Source organism: Equus asinus, chromosome 2, assembly GCF_041296235.1.
Source record: "Equus asinus isolate D_3611 breed Donkey chromosome 2, EquAss-T2T_v2, whole genome shotgun sequence".
Classification (NCBI taxonomy): Eukaryota; Metazoa; Chordata; class Mammalia; order Perissodactyla; family Equidae; genus Equus; species Equus asinus.
Genome location: NC_091791.1, coordinates 53517261 through 53539056, shown reverse-complemented (window position 1 = coordinate 53539056; position 21796 = coordinate 53517261). Strand labels below are relative to the sequence as shown.

General features: G+C 40.3%; 2 long non-coding RNA genes across 7 annotated transcripts in view; one reads left to right on the top strand and one right to left on the bottom strand.

The window, feature by feature from the left end:
• The window catches only part of LOC106826184 (uncharacterized), a 144082-nt gene that overhangs the window by 88951 nt on the left and 33335 nt on the right, over positions 1 to 21796 (bottom strand). For all 4 annotated transcript variants that reach the window (XR_001396829.3, XR_011495279.1, XR_011495280.1 and 1 more), the window contains one exon: positions 16525 to 16617. This is a non-coding gene — a long non-coding RNA (uncharacterized lncRNA). The remainder of the gene's footprint in view (positions 1 to 16524; positions 16618 to 21796) is intronic.
• The window catches only part of LOC106826183 (uncharacterized), a 51237-nt gene continuing 42831 nt past the window's right edge, over positions 13391 to 21796 (top strand). The window contains exon 1 of one of the 3 annotated variants that reach the window (XR_006518127.2): positions 13391 to 14208. This is a non-coding gene — a long non-coding RNA (uncharacterized lncRNA). The remainder of the gene's footprint in view (positions 14209 to 21796) is intronic. The other 2 variants (XR_006518128.2, XR_001396828.3) reach the window with 2 other exon arrangements.

Below are 21796 nucleotides of genomic sequence, written 5' to 3'. Positions count from 1 at the left end.
CCCTGACCCATCAGTCTGGTTTTTATGGCTATCTTCTGGACTTCCATGGGATCCAAGGCACACCTGAATGTTAGCCTTTAACCACACTGGATGTGTTGCTTTACCAGCTTCCCAATTAAACTAAAACCTCTGAGGGCAGAGACTAATTCTTAACAGACTTTTTATTCCCAGGTCCCAGCACAGGGTGTTTGTGAATGAAAGAGAATTAGACCCTCCTTAAGAATCAACAAAAGATCACTCTATTTCTTAATAGGATTCTGCACTCAGTTCTAATGTGTGGGTTTTTTCCCAAGACCAAGCTGTTCTCTGACACCAGCTGGGTGTCCTACAATTCAACTCAATTCTGACACTATCTACCCAGAGATAGCATCAGGTCCAATAGGCTGAGGGCTCAGTCCTACAAGATTGTCCCTCCTCCCCCTCTTCAGATTTCAGTCACAAGTCCAAGTTGTCACCTGTGCTTCGACCAACGAGCCATAGTCTGGAGGTTCCAATAATCCCCACCTTGGGTTCGATTAATTTGCTAGATCGGCTCACAGAACTCAAAGAAACATTTTACTTACTAGAGTATGGGTTTATAATAAAAGGATATAATTCAAGATCAGCCAGATGAAGAAATGCATAGGACAAGGTATGTGGAAGGGGTGCGGAGCTTCCACACTCTCTCTGAGCATGCCAGTCTCCCCAAATCTCCACGTATTCACCAAGCCAAAAGCTCTCCAAACCCCCTCCGCCTGAGTTTTTATGGAGGCTTCATTACATGCGCCTGATTTAATGATTGATCAAATCATTGGCAATAGGTGATGGAACTCAATCTCCAGTCCCCCTCCCCTCCCGGGAGGTTGGGGGTTGAACTGAAAGTTCCAGCCCCCTAATCACACAGTGGACTCCACTGGCGACGAGCCTCCATCCTTAGGAGTTTCCCAAAGTCACCTCCTTAACATAACAAAGGACACTTTAATCACTTTCATCACAGGAAATTCCCAGGGTTTTAGAAGCTCTGTGCCAGGAATGGGACAAAGACCAAATACACATTTCTTATTATAAATCAAAATATCACACTTAATACTTACCATTGCCATGAACAGCAATAAATTAAATATTTTCAGTCTTCATGGTCAAGTTTTTAAAGCTCTTCTGAATTTCGGATCATTTCTAAATGAATTTCTTTTACATTAAGAGATAGTTTATTGACATTTCCTGTGCACTCTGCAAATTCTAAGAATGTGGGCATCACCATGGTTTTTTACCTGACTGTGATATGGTTTAATATTGTTTTGAAAAATTTATCCGTATCTGTCCTAGTTGCATTCATTGTGCTAACAGAAATACCCTACATGAATTCTGTTTCCAAAGTTAATTTGGCACACATCTGCTCCAAGAAAATGCTCCAGATGGTTTTTGACATGTAGTGATAATAAATAAGTGGTCCTTTTCACATATTGCATGGTGTTTGCTGTAGTTTTCTATTAAAGGGATGTGGTTTTTAAAGGGGGGAAAAATCACTCAATTTCATGGCCACCCAAGGCACATGGAAACATATGTGACTCGTGTGTCTAAATGCCAGACCACGCTTTATAAATTCAAATGGGTCACATTGCCAGGAACATCTCCTATGTTACTGACCCATGTCTCTCTGATATTTTAATATCACTTACCACATGCTTTACATGTATTATCTTACTTAACCTTTTCAACAACTCTATACAGTAGGTATTATCATCTCTATTTCTGGATAAAGAAATAGCCCAAGGTTCTTAGTAACTGGTACAACATCTGACACTAAAGCCTGTGTTTCGAATATCCACGCAGTCTCCACACCAATGGTTTCAATGCATCCACTAGCAGGTTGCAATCCCAGTGGACACACTCCTGGGTAAGGTTTATTGCCTAGGCTTTCTTCACCTGCAAAATTGCACAAAGATGTCTGAAGCCCGTTGTGAGTCCTCTCCCCTCAGACAGAGCAGCACATTTGTGCCCACCCTCCAAGTTCTCAGGCACAGAAGAACCATACGGGAGTGCAGAGAATGCCCCCTCACCCAATCCAGTGTCCCTCTTTAACATCCAAACAGCAGTTTATCTCAATATCTCACAGAGCGTCTTCTGAAACACCTTCCTCTCTGCCTGAGATCCCTCTCTCCCTACACTGGACCAGGGGACTAAATCTGAGTGGGACACACTGCATTCCCCTCCCCGAAGAGCTAAGGTTTTTATCCTCCTTTGGCCAAAACCCACTAGCAAGCTGATCTCTGCACACTGAGCTGGGCTAAGAGGCAGGCAAGCACTAAGATATTGCAGGAAATGTAACCAAATAGAGAAGGCTGTATTTACCAAAATTCCTTGCACAAAGATTGGGATGTGGTTGGAAGGAATAAGCTAACAAGTCACTGGGAGACCGTTAGTAAGATCCCACAGGGGCGTATAAAGGTGGCGGCTAAGCTGCCTGTCAAGGAGAGGGAACTTAGCCTCTGAGTTTGACCTGTCGGGGGAGGCGAGCAAGTTTGGGACTACAGTGGAAGTGCCCTTGAAAACAGCGAAGAGGTGAGGGCGCCAGCTCTGCCCCCACACAGAGAGTTGAGACTGAAGAGGTCTTGAACAAACACTTAGAGAGCCGGAGTTGGAAGAGGCACTGCATGAGAGCCTGGGAATGCCACGCAAACCTGCCCGAGAGCCTCCAGCAGTGGGTACGGGCTGCTGCTCTAATTCCTACCTTCCAGATAACTGTTTCTAGAAATACTTAATTTTCTTAAATTTAACTAATTTTTCACTTTCAGTATTTATGGCACCTGCTTTAAATAAAGCCCCAGGCTATTGTTGTGAAAACACAAGAAAAACATCAGAGTCCAGGAAACTCTAAAATGAAGAAAGAAAACTGTTACATACAAAATATTTAAATAACCTAAAAGCTTAATTCAAATAACATTAAATAACAGTAGTGAGCATTTAGTACATCTGACACTGTGCTGAGTGCTTTCTATGCACTTCCTCATTTAATACACACACACACACACACACACACACAGCACCCTGAGGGAGGTGCTAGTATTACCTCCATTTTACAAATAAATCTCCAGAACCCAAACTACAGCCTGCAGGACAAATCCAGCCCACCACCTGGTTTTGTACGTCTTAGTTCTGCAAACTAAGAACAGCTTTTGCCTTTTTAAATGGTTGGACGAGGGGGAACAAAACAAGAATAATATTTTGTGACAAAAAAGTAACAAGAAATTCTAATTTTAGGGTCCAAAAATTTCAGTGTCCAAAGTTTTATGGCACATAGTCACACCCATTCCTGTACATATTGTCCATGGCTGCTTCCTGCTACAATGGCAGAGTCAAATAGTTGTAACTAACGTGGCCCCCAAAACCTAAGATATTTATCATCTCACTTTTTGTGGAAAAAATTGGCCAACCCCTGGGCTACAGCAGAGATGCCTCTCAAAACCACCCAGTGATGAAATTTTGCCAGTTCACAGGAAAATATAAAAAGTAAGTATAAAGAAGATGATTTCTGGGGAGCCAGCCCCATGGCCCAGTGGTTGAGTTTGGTGCACTCCGCTTCAGCGCCCCAGGTTTGGTTCTTGGGTGCAGACCTACACCACTCATTGGCAGCCATGCTGTGGCAGTGACCCACATACAAAATAGAGGAAGGTTGGCACAGATGTTCGCTCAAGGAGAATCTTCCTCAAACAAAAAGAGGAAGATTGGCAACAGATGTTAGCTCAGGGCAAATCTTCCTCAGCAAAAAAAAAAAAGAAGAAGAAGAAGAAGAAGTAGATTTTTCATAAAACTAAACTTCCTCAATTTAAAGATTTTATTTTTCCTTTTTCTCCCCAAAGCTGCCTGGTACATAGTTGCATATTTTCAGTTGTGGGTCCTTCTAGTTGTGGCATGTAGGATGCTGCCTCAGCATGTCTTGACAAGTGGTGCCATGTCTGTGCCCAGGATCCAAACTGGCAAAACCCTGGGCCACCGAAGCAGAGTGTGTGAACTTCACCACTTGGCCACAGGGCCAGCCCCTAAACTTCCTACATTTAAAAGAGAGCCCTTTATTCTGAGGTGACATCCTTCCTACTTTTTGGTTGGGGTGAAGAGATTTGCATTCTGTTATTCAGTGATTGTGAATGATGGTCTGATTCCATTTAATCTCTTTCTTTACTCTGGGTAGTGGGGATGGAAGGAGCAATGTCTTCTCTCCTCTCTCTTGCTTTTCCTCAGCTGTTTCTTTTAGCATCTGTCTGTTCCACCCACCCACTCTCATTCTTCAAACTCCAACACTGTCCCTCTTCTGCAAGGTTAGTGACCTCAAAAAGAATTCACACTCCACAGAAACAGCAAAGGAGAGATATTACAGGTTATCTGCCATCTGTGTTTAAAGGTAAATGTCTAGTTTCATGTGATTAAGTCCCAAGCAGTTCAACTGCTTTATAAGCCAGTTTTTCTTCTCAGCAAAAGCAGCAGCTCCTTTATCTTATCATCAGAGCACTGGCTCAGTACCTCTCCCACGTGGCAGGTACTCAATAAATGCCGGTGCTGAGTTTTTAGGGGTTGATTCTAAAAGTCTCAGTTACGGTCTCTTGAGTGATCCTGATGGAAATTTCCATCAAAGCAGACAGAAGGATTTCTTCCCAAAATCAAGCCAGAAATACATTCCTAGGCAAAATGATAATTCCTTTTTTTGAATGTTTTTTTCTCCCCAAAGACCCAGTACATAACTGTATATGCTAGTTGTAAGAAGATTCTAGTTCTTTTCTGTGAGCTGCCACCGCCACACCATGGCAACTGACAGATGGGTGGCACGGTTCCACAACTGGGAAGTGAACCCAGGCTGCCAAAGTTGTAAGTGCAGAACTTTAATCACTAGGCCATCAGGGCCGGCCCAATAATTCTTAAGTACATCTAATTTTTAAAACATACATTGTAGCTTTTTAAAAAACTTTGTATTGGAGTATAATATACAGACAAGTGCACAGATCATAAAAGTACAGCTCAATGAATTTTCACAAATTGAACACACCCTTGTAACCAACATCCAGGACATTTCCATCCTCTAGAATCCCTGTCTGCTTCATTCCAATCACTACCCCAAAAGGGTACTGCTAACAGCCTAGATCAGTTTTGCCTGCTTTTGTACTTTATTAAACAGAATCGTATAGTGTACACTCTTTTGTGGCGAATTCTTTTGCTCCAGTGGTGACGGTGCTGGGGGTGTGGGAAGGAATGGTCTGCCCCTGCAGGAAGGAGTATTTCATCACTAGTATTGTTTAGAAGGAATGCACATGGTGCAAATAAAAAAGAAAAACTGATTTTTAGTCACTTTTATTATTGTTTTTAAATTCTCTACAGACAATGCACACCCTTACTGTCTCCACCTGGGGTGAACGTCTTCTACAACTCACTCATGCCAGTACACCACTGGTTCCCTTACCATTCATTGCCATAATATTTAGAAGATTTATCTGTATGGTTGCACGTAGATGTAGACCATTCCTTTTCATTGCTGCATAAGATTTCATTGAGTGACTATACCACAAATTTATTTATTCACCTATTTTTGACGGGCATTTAGGTAATTTCCACATGGGGGCTATTATGAACAGTGCTGCTCTGAACATTTTTGTCTGTGTCTTTTGGTGAACATATGGCTGCATTTCTGTTGGATAAATACCTAGGAGCAGGCCTTCTGGGTCATCGGGTATGCATGTGTTTAGCTTTGATATGCTGCCCAAGAGTTTGCCAAATGGTTGTACCAATTTACATTTCTACCAGCAGTGTGTGAGCACTCCTGCTGCCCCAAATCCTTGCCACAACTTGGTATTTCTGTCTTTTCATTCTGGCCATTCTGGAAAGTATGTTGCATATACCCAAAATTATGAAATATAAGGGAATACCTGAAAGACCAGGGATATCAATGTCTTCAGAAGAGATCAAGAAGAAAGAGGAAAATATCAAATTCATACAGGCACAAGAAAGCCTAACAGATCAGCTCTAGATTATGTTAAGGGAAAATGACCATCAGAAATAGGGAGACCTATGGAAATGACTGATGTTAATTTAACAAATATTTATTAAAGACATGGTGTTATGGACTGAACTGTGTCCCCCTCAAAATTCATATTGAAGCCCAACCCCCAATGTGAACATATTTGGAGATAAGGCCTTTAAGGAGGCAATTAGGATTAAATAAAGTCATAATCCAATAGGTCTGATGTCATTATAGGAAGAAGCCCCAATCTAATTAAAGTGGTGTCCTTATAAGAAGAGACACCAGAGCTCTCTCTCCACACACATACAGGGGAAAGGCCACATGAGGACACAGCAAGAGGGTAGTCATTTGCAAACCAGAAAGAGAGTCCTCACCAGAAAACAACCTTGCTGACACCTTAATCTTGGACTTCTAACCTCCAGAATTATGAGAAAATAGATTTCTTCTGTTTAACCCGCTCAGTCTGAGGTATCCTGTTATGGCAGCCCAAGCAGACTAATACACATGCTCTACACCAAGCACTATCCTAGGAACTGGGATATCGTAAGGAATAACATTAGGCTCTGAATTTCAAAAACCTTGGGCTAGCCATCACCTTTTGCAAAAGGGTGTCCTGAACTTCTAGTGTGGACAGAAGAGTACCAGATGGAAGATCTCCTCCTATGATTTGCATTTGCTTCTATCAGTGCTGTCTCCTTTTATTTTCTACCTATGTAGACTTTTTGAAGCCTATAGGCTTAATTCTAAGACACGTTGATCTGTTCTTCCCCAGCAGTAATTGCATTTCATTGTTTCTATGATGCATAGTTGCATATTTTTTCATATTTTAATATCACTGAAATTGAGACATGGTTATTGTTAGTAGTCATATCAATTGCTGTCAGCCTGGATTGAAGTCAAGTTTTTCTAGAAAGGATTCGCATTTGCTTCTGCCAGTCACATGGGTCCATATCAAACTGAGACCACTTTAAATTAAATTCTCTCCTTGTTTTTTGAGCCATATTGGTGGAGTAAATTTAGACCAGAAAGCAGAATGAGAAACTGTTTGTGCTTCCAATTTTCAAGGGAAATTTAGTTTTTCCTCTTCCACCCAGGACCAGGTTGAAATATCCAAAGTTTCTGCCTCATCTTCTCTGCACAGAAGGTTTTTTCTTACTTAGCTGTTTAATGAGGATGAGGCCTTTTGGTCTTTCCCACTTTTTGCTATGGAGAGAGGGGACCCCCTCCTAGACTCTGCATGTTGGATTTGTTTCCCTTTCTTAAGAGTGTGTGAAATACGGTGCCTTTCACAACAGAGGCGATTCGATGGCAATAAAACAGGGCAGTTATTCCCTCCTCTGTACTCCCATAGTGCTTTATGACATTGTGTGGTACTTATCCAATAACACATTTCTCTTTCCCAATGGCCTCTGAGCCTACGGGGATGAAAGTGAAGATAAGGAAACATCTGACCCAACTCCATGGCCCCAGTTCCTACCATGGTTCTTGGAACATAACTGACAATGTAAAATGTGCATTGAAGAAATGAACAAGTGACTGAATGAACCCAAAGATGAATCCTCTCCATCAATCTTCAATGCAACTGAGACAATAATACTAAGATATGCTTAAGTTTATACGTGCTAGAATAGGCTTTTTTAAACATGCTTATGAAAATGCTTGTTGGTATATTGAATGTTTACAGTATATTGCTAGAGAAGATGTAGGTCAAAACAGTGTGTACTGTATATATCACTTTTAAATGATTTCTATACAGAACAATGTGCCAAAATATTAATAGTTATTTCTAAACCATAGGTTTCTGGATAACTTTTTTTCTTCCTTCTGCTTTCATGTTACTTTGCTTCCTTCCACAACATACTAATACATATTATGTTTTTTAAGTCTGAAAAACATGAAACAGGAATTTTGTGGTGTTTCTGTCCTCTGAAAGGAAAGTTGTCAGTTTCCTTAATAAAATAAAACTTTGGTCCCCGCTATATGGGCAATTATAAAGAGACTCTACATATGGGAAGGAACAGCTAGATCATGTTCCCAGTCAGTCATTCTCAAAGGAGAAGGAGCAAAAGTATGTCAGATCTCCAGACTGTTAAGTGTAGTTTGAAAGTTTATTTCATATCAGTGTGACATTAGGTTGGGGGAAGGCAGTGTGGGAGAACATACCATTTGTTTTCATAATTGAAACTAAAGATTGACCAAATCTTCTTAGCTAATGGAGCTTGAATTCTAAAAGGTTGAGAAAATCAACACTAGCATCTCAAGATTCATCTTCTCCTTGGAGATCTCTCACTAATTACTGCAGCCACTACCATGCCATCCTGGGTCACCCCTTCAACACTCGGGCCCAGAGATGATCACATATCACTTCCACAGGCATCCACAAGCTTGGGCCACCAAGATAAACCTTCACTAATGATGAAAGGATAACAAAAGGGAATTATTCATGGAGCTTGATTAAAGCTTAATAGTTAGTTTATAAAATAAGCCTTCTTCTCTGTAAACAGCAGACCCCATCCCATTCTAATGAGAATAGAGGGAAAGTAGATGCTTTATTCATAAGTATACATGTGCTTCAAAATGTGCCTACAAACCGAAATTCCAAAACCATGAAAAACGCTATCTTCTGCTAAGAAACATAGACAAAAATTCTGCAATCCAAAGGTAAATAGTTCCAAAATGAATTAATTTTTGAAAGAGTCTGACAAAATTTAGAAATAAGCATATTTTTACTAAGTTCAATGAGGAATAAGTTTCATCTTTGTGAAGCAAGAATTTGTGAAGCAAGAACAAGCAAAAGGGTAAAACAAAAAGAAAGAAAAACGTTACATCAGAAAGAATTTAATTTTAAATCATGGAAGCAAAAATAGAGTCATTGAAATTAAAAATTCAATAATCAGGAAAACTCTAGTCCAGACATACTAAACAATAAAACTAGTGAATTGGAAGATATCAGTGAAAAACTTTCCCAGAACACAGCACAGACAGACAGACACACGATTATGAATGATGAAAAGATACTTAAGAGAAATGAGGGATAAATTAAAGGACTTTGACACATATAAGATAGGAGCTCCACAAAGACAAATTGGAGGTAATTTAAGAAAAACAATAGTTAAACAGATAATACTTAAAATTTTTCCAAAATTGAAAATAGATATCAGTCCCTCAGAGCAAAACTTGAATTCAAATACCAACCAAAATGTATAAAGATAAATCTATACCTAGACATGCTGTAATTTAACTACATAACGTCAAGGATAAAGAGAAAATTAAAAGCTTCTGAATAGCAAAGACACATTTTTCATAAAGGAATGACAGACTGACAGCAAATTTCTCATCAGCAATAGATATTGCTCTAGAAATTTATTTCCAGTTAATATATCACAGAAAAATAAGAGCAAAATAAAAATGTTTTCAGAAAAACACTGAGACAGTTTAATAGCCACAGAATCTCACTAAAACAATAATAAAAGAATACATTTCAGTAAGAATGAAAATGAAGAGGAAGAAAAGCGCAGAATTAAGAAAAAGCAATAAGCAGGAAAAAATGACAGAAAGTGTCAGTAATTTTAATTAATGAGCATGACAAATAATATTTCTTCTGTATGTTAAAAAAGGAACAAACAAAACATGTGCAACCACAACAAGATGGAGGTGGGGTTGATTAACGTGTGGCTAAAATGTTCAAAGGCCCATGTTATATACAGGAGGGGAACAGAAATAGTGAATGACTTTATATCTGGTTAGAGGAGATAATTAAATATATGTTTTTAAATTAAGTATTAGTACTAAAATTAGAAACAAAATCTATAGTTTATAAAACAGCAAAGGGGGAAAAAAGGAATATAAAAAGCTTTGTCAAGGGGTCAGCTTGGTGGTGCAGCGGTTAAATTCACACATTCTGCTTCGGCGGCCCGAGTTTCACCAGTTCAGATCCTGGGTGTGGACCTATACACCACTTGTCAAGCCATGCTGTGGCAGGCATCCCACATATAAAGTAGAGGAAGATGGGCACAGATATTAGTTCAGGGCCAGTCTTCCTCAGCAAAAAGAGGAGGATTGGCAGCAGATGTTAGCTCAGGGCTAATCTTCCTTAAAAAAAAAAAAAGAAAGAAAAAAAAGCTTTATCAATTCAATGTAGTAATAATAAGAGCAAACACATACAGTTCTTACCAAGTGTCAGATACTATAGTGGAGGAAAGGGAGGAAAAAGAAAACACAAAATAAGGTGTTAGAAATAATTCCAAATTTATCCATAATCAAATTATAATAACAATTGCAATTATTAGCAAAATGTTATCGTATTTTTCCAAAGGGATAAAAATATCCACTTACATGCTCCTTATAAGAAACATATTTAAAACAAAACTACACTAAAAAGCTGAAAATAAAACCCCAGAAAAGTGTAAAATGTGCAAATACTAAACAAAACAGTTACTATAGCAATATTAATATCAAATAGATTTTAAACAAATATATTAATAATGATTATGAAGGAAAATACATAGTATTAAAGGGAAAATCCTTTAAGAAGGCATAGCAATCATAAACGTGTATGCATCTAAAAACATAATCTCTAAATAGATAAAAGAAGAAATCTAGAAATCCACAATTGATTTGGGATATTTTTAATACATCTCTCTCAAGCAGAAAAGTAAAAGAGAAAGGATATAGACTATTTCAGCAACAAAATATATAAATTTGATCATATACACAGTCAGCAGAGACTGGGGTGGAGGGAGTTTCCCTTGAGGATAAAGGGTACTGAATCTCATGGGTGTTTGGGCTTTTAACAGCCCTGGAGATTACATCATTAATGTCCAGCTCAACTCTTACAACAAAGTGATGAACTTGGAATGGCCATGTGCAACCATAAGGTCTGAATTCTGTGTTTACAATTTCTAGCTGTGCCATCGAGCCTAGTGATTTGAAATTGACATGAGGGCTTCCTTACATGGCATAAGGCTTTTCCAGACTAGGGGCTTTCTGAGTGGACTTGCAATGACCTATCCAAAAAGACGTAAAAGGAGACCAGAAGAAAGAACATATGAAAAGATGTTCAATCACGTGAACAATCAAGAAAATGCATTTACAATTTAAAACAAGGTAACTGGCAAAAATTATTTAATCCAATAATAGCAAATGTTGCTGAGGATTTGGATTTGCTGGTGGTAGTAACATAAATGAGAAATCTGACAACACTAGTAAAGATGTAAATTAGCATAACCTTCAACACTAGTAAAGATGTAAATTAGCATAACCTTCAAGCAATTCCTCTATACTTCGTTTAGGTGTATATACTGTGGTACATAAGGAGACAAGTGCAAGGATGATGATTGCTGCATTATCGGCAACAGCAAAAAAAAAAAAAGAAAGAAAAGAAAAGAAAATCATTTAAATGTCCAATAGAGGAAATTTTTTTTTTCCTGAAGAATAATCTCCCTGAGCTAACATCTGTGACAATCTTCCTCTATTTTTTAGTATGTGGGCCCACAGCACAACATGGCCGCTAGCAGAGCAGTGAAGGTCTGCACCTGGGAACTGAACCCAGGCCACCAAAGTGGAGTGCACTGAACCTAACCACTAGGCCACCGGGGCTGGCCCATAAAATTTGAAATAAAATATATTATATTCATAAGTGAAATACTATAAGGTTGTTAAAAGGTAGAATTAGAGTTTCAGGTATCCACACGGATAAATTTCAAAAACACGTTAAGCAGTGTATGCTAAAACATCATTCCCCTAAGCTTGAAAAACTACCTACAATATGTTCTTTATGGGTACACATACATATGGTAATAGTATTGCAATGGTCTGAATGTTTCTGTCCCCCCCAAAATTGATGTTGAAATCCTAATACCCTATGTGATAATAGTAGGAGATGGGGCCTTTAGGAGGTGATTAGGTCATAAGGGCAGAACTTTCATGAATGAGATTAGTGCCCTTTCAAAATAGGCCTGAGAGAGTCCTTTGTCCCTTCCACTATGTGAGGATACAACGAGGAGTCTGTGATCCAGCAGAGGGCCCTCACTTGACCATGCTGGCGCTCTGATCTCAGACTTCCAGCCTCCAGAACTGTGAGTAATAAATTTCTGTTGTTTATAAGCCAGCCAGTCAGTGGTATTTTTATTATAGCAGCCCAAATGGACTCAGACAAGTATTAAACATAGATGGCATTGAAAAACATCAAATTCAGGATGATGATTATCCTCTAGGTAGGCAAGGAGCCGGGGAGAATTGAGGACAAGTGCACACAGGGGACTTCAACTAAATCTGCAAATTTCTACATTTTTTAAACTGAGTGAAATTTAATAGGATGTGAAAAGAGATTTTCGTATTATCTTTGAAATTCAGCTAAGGCTCTGAACCCAAAGAAACTTATTAGACACATTTCTGTGAAATTTTATAAAAAATGACCAAGCTGATCCTTCAAATATCAATCCCCATCGGCCATCCCCAGACCTTTTAAGAGAAGGCTGTACATTCATTGTTGTAGTGCTTTGAAGAGGACTTTTTGGCTTTTTCCTCTCTCCCATGGTCGGATGCTTCACACCAATTGGCAAGACAATTGAGGGACCCCAAGCAAATCAGTCATAGGGCCTGGGAGTGCCTAGAAGAGAGTGAACTGGCATCTCCCTTCCTGCCTGGATATTTACAGAGCCCTGACATTGCAGACGCTGGTGCTGCTTTGAGACCAGAGAAGAGAGCAACAAGAGTTCTAAGGAAAACAATGAGCATCCACAGGCATCTGTTGGCATCTGTACCTGGGATCTTGTGCCCCTCTAGAGAATTCTAAAGGCAGGAGACTGGCTGGAGCAGTACAGAGTTACAGGGTGGGAAGAGGGGGCTAATCAAATGGGTAAGCTTTTGGCAAGAAAAGGACACATGATGTTTTCCCATTGACCAAAATGACCTGTAGGGAGTAGCTAGGCATGAGCCATCTTGAAGAGACCTTGCCACCCAAGAACAACTGTTCCTGAGGCCAAGGGTCCTCGGCAGGAAGACGCTGTGTAGGGTGAAGTCCCAAAGATGTGGGCCAAAGGCTGAGAGTGGATTTCAAAAAGCCAGTTGGAGAATGACTTGAACAGCATGAAGCCCTGTTCACGAGTTCTCCAAATAACCTACATCTCCACCTGAAGAGCCTGTGCTTGGATGCTTAGATTAACGGAGGGAATGAGGTCCGACCAGCATTAGCCAAGAGAGGACTATATACCTAAGTACAAAGATTTTTTGCTCCTCTTTAAGCCATTTGCTGGACCCTTTGCTAGAACACCTAAAAAGCAGGAAAGAGGCGAGAAAGAGTCAGAAAAATTATTGAAAGAACAACCATGATCTCCTTCCTTACAGAGGCAGCAGTAAGAAGAGTTAAGGAAATAAGGTTTGAGCTGCATATGGGATTGGACTAAGCTTTTTCATATCTGAAAATGGGAGTCTTCTTACAGCTAAATGCGAGTGAAAAGCTATGGGATCTACCAGAGATGTCAGTCACAGACGGAGGAAGGGAGCTTTAGCAGAGTGTGGTTGAAAGCCACTGTGGGAGAAAAGTTGTTTCCCATTTGTCTCTCTCAGAATTTAGCCCTGGGCTAAACTGATTCCCTGAGGCAGTTACACAAATGGGGTAAAATGTTACTATTTGGTAAAGCTTGATGGGAGTATAGTAGACAGCCTTCAAGATGGCCCCAATGATGGCTGCCTGCTGTTATTCACACCCTTGTGTAGTCCCCTGCCACATGGTACCAGGCCCAGTCACACCAGTTTGTGTGTCCAATAACATACGGTAGAAGTGAAACGTTACATCTGAGATTAGGTTCTAAAAAAAGACTATGACTTCCCTCTCTCCCTCCCTTCCTCTCTCCCATCCTCTTTCTCTCTTTCTCTCCCTCACACTCCCTCTCCTCTCTTGCTCTGGGGAAGCAAGTCCTGTGAAGAGGCCCACATGTCAAGGAACTGAGCCTCTGGCCGAAAGCCAGCAAGAAACCGAAACCTGCCAGCAACAAGAGTGAGCTTGGAAGCCAACTGTGCAGCCCCAGCTGGGCTTTGAGATGACTGCAACCCCAGCCCACAGCTTGCCTGAAACCTCTCGAGAGGCCCTGAGCCAGAACCACCCAGCTGAGCCACTCCCTGATTCCTGACCTCAGAAACTATGTGAGGTCATAGATGTTTGCTGTTTAAGCTGCTGCATTTTGAAGGAATCTGTTACACAGCAATAGAAAACTAATACAGTGAGTACACAAATATTTGATGTATTATTCTTTATGTTCTTGTGAATGTCTAAAATATTTCATAATAATTTAAATATATATCTTGAAGATTTTTCCCATGTTTAGCATGTTGAAGCTAAAGTAAAGGGATCTTTTAGGGGTGAGCACATGCGGAGGATTTAGACGCTGTCTCTAAGTTGGATGAAAATTCTTATGGTCCCCTGAGAGCATGCTCAGAAAATAAACCATGCTTTGGAAGTGAGACATGTCATGAAACGAGTTACTCTGAAATCAAATAATTAAAATAGTCGGCAGAATCAGTGGTCGGTGGTAAACAAATGAAACAGTACCGCCTGGGAGTGCAGGTTAATATTGATACAGATACGGAAGGAAGTTGCCAAAGGAAGAGGGAGAGAAAGGCAAGATTACTGCAGTGTTCCGTCCTGACACTAGATGGTGATCGAGTTTTATCATGCAATTTCAGTTAGTTTGGCCAGGGTAAAAAGACTTTTAACGAGCAGAATTCAAAAAAGCCAACGAAACCCTTAATTATTACTTAGTTAATACTTTTTTTAATTATTATTTCTAAGTGGGAATTAAAATTGAGTTGCTTGTGTTGATTCCTGACCTGAATTCATTTTTGAAAGGGGATAGGTTAAAGTACATGTATTTATTATTCACTTTATAGAAATCAATAGCTTAACAATTTTAATCACTGTACTATTAGCATTCATTCAGCTATTCCTCAGCACATCTGAAATTCGGGATAATTTAGGCAGAGCTGAGTCATAGTTTACTTGTGAAAGATTGGTACTTGTAAATCAAACTAGGGAAGCACTGCAATAATTACAATACATTTTTCATTCCTTTTCTTCAAATCATTCCCTGTTATAAGAGATTGTCTAACTTAATAACGAAGAGCACAAACCCTGGAACCAGAGTGTGTAGGTTTAAATCCTGGCTCTGCTTTGGGTTATACCTCAGTATCTACCTCATAAATGAGTCATAAATGAATTAGTACGTGTGAAACACTAGGAATAATACCTGGCACTTAGAAACGCTATTCAAATATTTATTATTATTATTCCACGTAAGTTCTCTGTATCTGAGGTACAAAGTGCTATAGAAACATCTCGAAAAAACTGAAGCGTGAAATCTGGGTCAATTTCCCAGTATTGCACAATCAACAGAATCAAAGTCCACAGATAAAAGAGAGAAACTTTTGCGTTTGCACTTTACTATTGACATAGAAGGTACGCTTCCAAAGGGGAAAAAAAACTAGGACCAGAACACAAACCTTTTAAATCTCAAGCCAATGAACTTTCTACTGCACCATGATAAATAATTTTTGTTTACTGAAGAATCTCCTAAAAGACAAGTATTTGGCAATATCGGCTGCTCGTTAAATGACAGATGAAGTTTTGCAATATTAACAGACACTTCCCTCCATCTATATTATTCTAGTTATCACCACCCTTCACCTCATGAGATATTCTGCCTTAACTGCCTAGAGAAGGAATGACACAGCAGAATTCGGAAAACAAGATATATTTAAAGCTTAGGCCGAGGCATTAAAGCAAAAGCTTTAGAAGGAAAGCTGACATATTAGGACAAAGCTTCCTCTGCTCTCAAGAATCAGGAAAATTTCTCTGATGAGGAGGAGTAGGTAGATTTGAAAGAAAAGCAAAGCTACCAGTGGGCTCCTGAGAAGGGGCCCCCAGTCTGATCCCGCTCCCATCCTAAGCTGAGCCCTCTGGTTGAGGTCCGAGGGAGGACTAATAAAATGCCCAGATAAGTTTGGGTATTCTAAAGCAGAATATTGTGCCCCTCTCCAGGTGGAATCTGGGAACTATAGGACTCTCTAAATTCTTGTGTCCGGCACATAAAGCAGTAGATGAAAAATCTGTATGTAATGTCTAAGCAGATGGTCCTTTAAGAGTCCCACAGAGTTCCCAAAGCCACAAAGTGGTGTGGTGGCAGCAAAATGATGCCAGAAATCTAAGACAAGCACAGAAACAGAATTTCTCACAGTGCAGCTTTCTCATAGAGGAAGAATTAGAATATTATCAACACAGAGTGCTACACTAACGAGGCACCAAGAAGCAGCAGACTGGAAGAGGCTTGGCCCTCAGAAATAAGGGAGCACACAGCAGGAACTACCTTGGAAAGTAGGTGGATCCTTTAAGATATTGGTTCAGCTGCTTTCACAGAGACCAAAATCACAGAGCTTTCAGCAAGATAGAACACTAATTTCCATCACATAGACGTGCAAGGTAGTAGTAGTCCAGGGAGAAAGAGCTGCTCTGCTCCACCAGGTCATCCAGAAGCCCAGGTTACCTCTGTCTTGTGGCTCCACACGCACCCCCTCCATTGCCCTCATGCCTTCACAGAAACAAAGCTGGCTCACCATCAGCATATCTTCATTCTAACCTATGAAAAAGAGAAAAAGAACCAGCAGACTTAAGGGCATGACCCAGAAGACACACCATTCCCATTCGCCACCCGTTGGCCAGCACTTAGGCACATGTCCATACCGAGTTTTAAGAGAGCCTGGGAAATGCAGTTACTAGGTGGGTAGCCACGTGCCCAGATAAAAATAAGGTGGTTCTTTGACTAAAGAAAGAGAAAATGGGTATCTGCAGATTAGTGGTGATCTCTGCCATGGTCAATGTCCCATGAAAACAGTGGGGATGTACAGAGGGCAAGATTACACACTTTTCAATGCCTTGATGCTACATAAACCTCTTGAATCTTATATGCAATCCTGGGCAGGTGGGGGAGGACTGAAATTTAACAAAATTAAGTTTATTCAACTCCATGGAATGGAGACACAAAATAGGCCTTAAATTCAGCTTCTGAAAATATTAAGAAAGTTACATTTTTGTACACCTTAGTTTGTGGACTGACATATATAAGCTAGTCTTAACTCATACTACTTGAATAAGGTTGAAAAAATAAAGCCTTACTTCTTTACAAAAATTTTGACAAATTTTTATTTTGCAATTATTGTAATGTAGTAACAATTCAATAACAATGAAGACATTGTTAGATGTTCTTTTAAATCATCGCTATTCAAAATGGTTCTGCCAAATTTATTTATTCATTTTATCTCTAAATTCCTAGGCAATTTATTCCCAAACTCCTTTCCACAGATGGCTAAAACAGGTGTGGGCACATAATCAAGAGCAGTCTGTCTATAGACTGGCCAGTGCATTTTAGATAGCTTTAAACAAAGGTTCTGTACAAATAATGATGACAAGCCAATCAGAGTGTCCCTCTTGGGCATCTGAACCAGATAGAGATTGGAGAGAGTATGACAGAGCTAGTGAGAGAAGCAAAGAAGTCACAGAATCAGGCCATGACTCAGCAGCAAAGGTCTCAAGGCACCATCAGTTAGATAAATGTGTCATGTGAGGTTGAAATCACCATCACTACATGGGCTGCAGACTCACAAAACGATTGATGTGCTCCCCTACATTTTCCACTCTTGCAGTTAGGTTGGAGCATGTGTCTAGTTCTGGCCAGTGAAAGGTAAGCAGAAGCATCATGTATCACTTGTAGGTCAAGGTGGGTGAGAATCACGGGGAGCCCTCTTCCATCTCTTGTGCAGTGACTTCGGAATCGATGCACTAATACGGCAGCATCACAAGATGGAGAGGACTGGGGTCTCAGAGTGGAAGACAATCTCTGCTGACATCACCACTTTGTGTGAGCAAGAAAAAAAATTTTAGTTGTGTAAAGCCCCTAACATTTCAGAGTTGGTCTATTGTGGCAGCTAGTCGTTAGTTATCCAGACTAATACAGTACTCAAATGTTTCAGAGCTTCCCATACTATAATTATCCTAATGATAATAATCTCACAGTTGCAACTTGTTAAAAAGAACCAGTAAGTCTGGAATAGTTGTTTACAGCTGGCATTTGTCCTGACCATGTCCAGTGTCCATTCTGATTGTGCCCACGCCATCTCCTTTGGTAAATATTTCACACACATTGCCCTGCTTACAGGGAAACCCTATTTACTTGCATCCTTCACCTTATACACACACACACACACACACACGTGTATATATATATATAAAATATGGTGTATGTATATATACACACACACTATAAGTGAAAGCTTAAAAGTGTAAAACATTTTTAAATTTTAATTCACATGCTATAAATTAATGGATCAAATCCAAGACATTTAGAATACACACAGGCAAAAAGATAAAAAGCTTAAATACAGGAAAAGAAAATGAGTCAAACACTAGAAGAAAGGAGAAGAAATAAAGTCTTTCTGTCTTTCTTTCTTAGGTTACTCAGATCAAAGATAGAAAAATGAAAAGAGAGGATTATTATCTATCCATGTAAACAGAAATGCTTTTATATTTAGGTACCACTTCAATTATTTTATTCTGTAAAAGTATCATTCTGTCTTGTTTCCTAATAATTACCCATGCCTATTTGATACGCAAACGTCACTTGAATAAATTTAGAACAATTGTGATGTATTTCATATACATTCCTGAAATTAAAATTTGCATTCCTTATATAGATAAAATAGGAAAAGAGGCAATCTAGCCACTAACGTGAATGTTTTAAAGGATTAAGTCCCATTTCATCTGAGTCTCTCTCTCTCTCAAGATAAAAAGACTATGCCTAATATTTTAGTTTGAAGAGAACAAAACTTCCCTCAATTTGCTTATCTTTTGAAGACTTAGTATTGCAATTATTATAGTACTACAGAATACCTATGTACCCAAATGATAGAAATATCAACTAAAATGTGTATTATCTTATATAAATCTTTAAAATTCAATCATAAACTAAAATGATATTTTCGTTTAATAAACTAATAATAACAAAAAAAGCCACCATTATTACAAAATGTAAAATAGAGTTCTGAAATTTAAATATATACTTCATTATAGCCTACTTTCCCCACAATTTTATCATGGAGGTAAATATTAGAAATTATTTTTAACCAAAAAAGAATAGAACCATTAATACCCAGGCCAAGGGTGGATTGGAAACCTGAATATGAGCAAAGTTAGTTTCCTAAAACTTAGCCTCTGGAACAGTGGATATTTCCATACTGAAAATATGATTGAACAAACTACGCATGTTCTACCCTTTGGGTCTATAGTCCTTCACTGCAACTTCAGCACACTGTCAATTCTCTGAACAGCTGTGTGAGATAGAGACAACAGAAATTCTACCTTCTCAAGGTCCATGAACCCAGCAAACTGACCCTCGTCAAGATGAATTCAGACCACAGACCTATTGTTCTGTTTTGTGAAACCCACAAGCTGTTTGTTTTAATTAGTTGCCAATTTTTAAAGTTCAGAACTTTTAAATTTAAAAAAAAGAACTGGCTATCCCAGTGGCGCACATTCCCAAGTGACAACAGCTAGCCTGACCTGAGTTGGGTAGATACTGCCCCTTTTTTGAGGCCTCTTTCTCTCCAATTGACAATAATACCCACCACTCTCTATTACTCCCTAAAATTGAGATGTGGGCTCAGTGGCCATTGATCACGTTTTACTGGGCCTCCTTCCCTCATAATGTGGCCTTCCTGGCCCTGGGGGTCTGTGGGAAAAGGAACCAAGTCACCCCAGGCACCCCAGGAAGAGTGAGGAGGCATTACTCATAGATGAAGCTTGGGGCATTCATTGGAAATCCATGCAGCTGAATTTTGAGATAACTTAGAATATGGAAAAGACCTTCACAGATCATCTCTAACTCTTCACTGCTTAGAAGAGGAAACTAAGGTCCCGGGGGGCAAAGTGACTTGTATCATGTCACATAATGAATTTACAGAAAAGCCCAGCCCAGAGCCTAGGGCTCTTAACTCCAGGCTCCTTCCACTGAAAAAACAGAAACAGGAAAAGAAACAACTACAGAGAGAAAGGAAGGAGAGGAGAGACACACTCTCCCTTCCCCCTCCCCCAGGCTGGGGCAAGCAGCCAACCGCAGCTTGCTGCATATTTAATTTAAACCTTTGTCTGCCCTGGCAAGGACAAAGTACAATCTGTTTTATGTAAAAAGTCTTCCCTGAGGAAAGCCTCGGCCTCCAGCTGTGAAACTGATTGATGTTCTTAAAGCCCCCAGGAACCTCTGCTGGGATCCGAGGTTGGGGTTTCCAAAAAAAGAGTTTGTGAAAAGGGAAGCACTGAAAACATTTTTTTTTTTCCTTTATTGCATTTCTCTCAATCTGGGAGAATTAGACTGAAACATGAGGGGGGGAATATGCAAATAAAGACTATATTTTAAAAGCAGATTTCAGAGTTCCACATGGGAAGGGCTCAGGATGGCAGCCTGCTGGGGGAGGAAGATGGGAGACTTGTCTGGGAGCTTTATTTGCATAGCAAGCACTCTGCTTTTACTTAGATTGCCCTTTCCAATCAATAAAGATACCAGAATGTTCCCAAAGATGCTCTAGCCACACTTGGCAGGAGACTGAAAGCATCAATGTTTTTATTTGGAGTGCTTGTGAAATGCTCTAATAGAGATTAAAATCTATCTTATTTTGAGAATTTTATGGTTTTCCTGATAGCCTGTTAGGGAGACCCTGATTTGCGGGTGACACTCTTGCAAAGCCACGAGTTTTGAAATCCAGTCCTTGAGTTGCCTCTGAGTATTCCTGGATTGGTCAGGGTCAGGGTCAGGGTCGGGGTCAGGGGAATCTCCGCCGGGTTTCTGCTCCATCCCTTGTGATCTCTACACCAACGTGGGGCCCATTGCAGGGAGAGCAACACTGAAGTGCTCTCCTGAGGCCCGCAGAAGGCAGAACCACTACAGTAGCTCTGAGAGTGACCATGATTAAACCTGGAGGACTGGCCCATCCCACTGGCCCCTAGCTGTGCTGGAACAGGCTGCATGTCAGTCTGAGAGGAGGGCATGGGTTAGGGTGCAAGGGCCTGCCTTCGCTTTCTGGCTCAGGGAACCAAACTTCAGCTTGGAGACAGAACAAAGCCACTGCCAGGTCAAGGCTAAGGAGCTTGGGCTGGCCTTGGGATGGAGCCAGGACCCAGAAACCATTGCCATGAGCCACCAGCTGGCTCTGATCCCAGGAACATGTGCAGCTGCCGTGCAAGGCCAGACCGGGCCTGCAGACTGTCGCTGTGCCAACTGCTCCATTAGCCTCCCAGTCTCTGTGCCCGTCAGGCTCACACCCAATGGCCCATGTACTTTGGCATCAGCCTGCCTTTAGGTGTGTCCTGAGGTAATTGAATAAACCTTTGGAAAAACCACTCGACCTGCTGGTTCTTATCATTCTGGACATTGGTGCGGGGTCAGTGAGCCGAGGAGTTGAAAGAAAGATTTCTTAGACTCTTAAGATCTGGCAGTAGTGCTCTTTTATTTAGAGAATAGAATAGCATGGGGACAGGACCCATGGGCAGGCAGAGCTGGTGCATGGGGACAGGACCCACGGGCAGTCAGAGCTCCTGCTGCTGCCCCGAGTTGAGGGTTAGGGCTAATTTTATAAGGCATGGGTATGTGAGTCATTTCTTTACAAGACAAAGGAAAGAACATGAAAAAAAGTTAAAATGGTATCAGTGCAGGTGGGGTTTGGTCGTTGGGTGATCCCATGACTTTTAGACAAGAATCCAATCGGATTAAG